The following is a 3,387-nucleotide window of genomic DNA, read 5'->3' on the forward strand; positions in this document are numbered from 1 at the left end:
CCAAAAACCATAACTAATTTCATATGGCACTTGTTCATATGCCATTTTTTTTATTAATGAATTTAATTAAAGAGCAAAAAAAACATAACTACTTTGGAAATAAATCTTAGCCTTTGATTTGTGTATACTACTAAGACTTTTCTCTAATATTATTTTATGGAGGTTAAATCCATATCATCCTCCTAATAATGATTAATAATTAAACTAAAATTATAAAAGCACTATTCCAAAATAGACATGCCTATCAACATAATTATCAAGAATTATTAAGTGGATGGAGATTTTTTTTTTTTTTTGTTTGGCTTGACTCATTGGGATTTAAACTTTGAATTTCTTGGTTTACATAATACTTCATAACACGACTATGGCCAATTAAACTGCCCTTGGGCAAGGATGGTAGGATTTAATATTACAAATATTTTAGAATATTCTTAGTGTGCATAAATCAAAGGTTGAGATTTATCTTCAAAGTAGTTATGCCTTTTTAATTAAATTGATTAATTAAAGAAATTGTCATATGAACAAGTGTGATATGAAATAAGCCATGGATTTTTTGGGCATATAGTATTGTTAAGACATGGTATTGGCCAATGATACTGTAACAAAGCTTATTTGCAAATATGACAAAGTGGGGGTGAATCTATGTTAATATTATTGTTACATGTTTTTGTCTAATTTAAACTTTTTGTTGTTGTTCTAATATGATATTTTTTTTGGTAAAGTAAATAATTTTTATTCTTTCAGATAAAAAAATATGCATGAGTGGATTCAAAATTATGTTTTGGTTTTCCACTAGGAAAACCAAATCAAATACATAAATTCAATTGTTTCAATATCCAAAGAACAATATATCCAAATAAAATCACGATAACAAAAAAACTAACTTTGATTTTTGGACCTTTGCGACCATTTCTAAACATAAAACTATTAAATTTGAACACAAAGAAGAGAAAAACTAAAATTTTGCAAGAGAGTTAGGCAGACCTCTCAAAATCTATAGCTTCAGCTGGAATGGGCTCTTTGTTTTTACCTAGAGAGCATCCAGGATCAAGGGGGATTCCAAATTGCTACCCAATGCGCCCAAACCTTCGGACCATTGTTATCACGTGCCTCTGCATGTGTTTCAGGGTTAGGAGGATTTCTTCCTTGATCTTATTTCTATCCATTGTGTACATGTATTGGTTGTAGTGGCCCCTAATGTGTCCTGCATCCAGAACCCAATCTACCACATTTGCTAGAACTTTAGTGTTTGTGAGAGTGCATCTTTCATCTAATAATTCATGTTTTGCTTGAGGTATTTCCTCTTGAACCAACTAAGGGATGAGATTCTAGTATTTAGTTTTTGAACTCTCATCTCGCACCTATTCTTGCGAATGAGCTTATTCCTGGTAATATGCATCACTTTATTATACTTGTGCTCACTCATAGGGAATGTTGCCTGGAAGCTTGGAGAGCGGGATAGAAATGTTGAGCATAAGCCACCTGGAACCACTAGTGATAGGTGTAGTTTTCCCCAAAGAGAAAACAAGTTCGGTGTTGCCAAAGACTTTGGCTACTGATGAACTTGAGAGGACTCTCCCCAATGAGTTTGGCTTTGCTTCCTCGAGGTCTCGAAGTACCTAATCTAGGGATACCTGCCAAGAGATTGAGATCTTGAAATGGAGAGCACGGAGGAATGATGCTTTAATAGGGATGGGCTTCAAAACCCCTCTACGCATATTGAATTTCCAACTAACAACATTTCTGAGCTACTAATCAACAAGTCAGGCTCAATTACATGTCGAGGCCTCCTAATGTTGCCTTGTTTTAGAGGTAGCTTTCTAGGGAGGTTAGACAGCCTATGGGAAAATTTCCACTTCAGAGTGTCCCCATTATCACTAAATTGATCCAAAGAAACTTGTCCAAATAGTTGTAACTTTTCAAAATCATCAAGTAGGTTAAGCGAAAAACACTGGGTTGACATGGTTGTGCCCCAGAATTTCACTCTGGAGGGTGTCAAAGTTACCCAGTTCCTTCGTAGAATGTGTATGAGGAGAGAATGTAGGCAACCTCTATTCTCCTGACAGCTTGAGAAGAGGAGATTCTAGTCATCTGGATAACTTAATGAGGCCATCCCTAAGGAGGTATCCTAGAGCTAAGCCAAATGCCAAACAGAAGAATTAATTCCCAACTCCATGATGGCGGAATTAATTTACATGTCTGCCTGTTGCTGCCAATTATGGATTTCCCTAGTCTTAAATCTCAAGATGACAGGGTTTCATCACAGCCTGGTATACCTCCCATTCAATTTCTTCAACCTGATCATACCATTTGTTGTGTTCATTAAAATCCCTTATACACATAGATTTACTTTGCATAGCGCGAAGTGTTGAAACCAAGTGTCATTCACTGAGCTTTGCATTTGCGAGAAATTATGTATTAATGAGGCGTATTGTCACATCCCTTTGGAATATGAGTTGTTGGGATGACGATAACACTCCCCCCACCCCGCATGTCCCTTTTACCCCATTAGAGCGGTGTTGAAGAGGAAAAATGCATTGCCAATGGTAAGGAGATCTCCTCAGTGTGAAGTTCCAATTAGACCTCACACCATTTGGGATAGGAATCCCGTTTGGTATGTGGGCCCGACTACCACCATGTTTGTGTCTTTCCTCTTGGGCGAGTGTGAAGTACCTGAAGAGTGAGGACCAATCAACCCACATATGATAAACTTGCAATACAAAGTACAACATCATAACAACATAACAATAAGACTAAGTACATCTCAAGAGAAGTTAGTTAACTAAAACCATACAAGACATACAATAGTAAGAGAGTACTAGAAATTAATTGCAAATTTGTTCACAGATAATAACTAGTTTTATGCAGACCTAAGGAGAAATAATCATAAGGTGAATGGTTTTGGGGTTTGAGAGCTCCCCACGGCCTCGCCTCGTGCCTCTGGTTTAGGTTTTCGGTGCCCTGACCGCCATGGAAGACCCGCAACAGCATCCTGGTGCTCGCTCCTTCCAGAATATGGTCTCTAGTCGGCTACCAAACCAAGCTTCCTTCTTCACCAAGTTTGCCTCTAGCTCCGCCTTCTGCACGCCACCAGGAGGAAACTCTGACCAAGAAGAAACAACACATCCATAGCAACATGTGCTTCCTGAGAGGAATGAAGATACAACGAACAGGATAACCAAGGATACTCGAGCAAAAAAAGGTAAGGTCGTAGACACGCCCTTCCCTGCTAACGTAAATCCTTCAAAAACTCAGGAGCAGTCATAGGATCAGGGGAAAAAGACTAAGAATAACTGCAACCCCAAAGCCAAGAAAATCCCAAAACTGGAAATCTAGGACCCCGGGGTAGCAGTATATAGAGAATACATGCAAGAACACGTAGTAATA

This window comes from Pinus tabuliformis, chromosome 7, assembly GCF_031772625.1.
Source record: "Pinus tabuliformis cultivar Carrire ecotype Pingquan chromosome 7, CPIR1, whole genome shotgun sequence".
Taxonomy (NCBI): Eukaryota; Viridiplantae; Streptophyta; class Pinopsida; order Pinales; family Pinaceae; genus Pinus; species Pinus tabuliformis.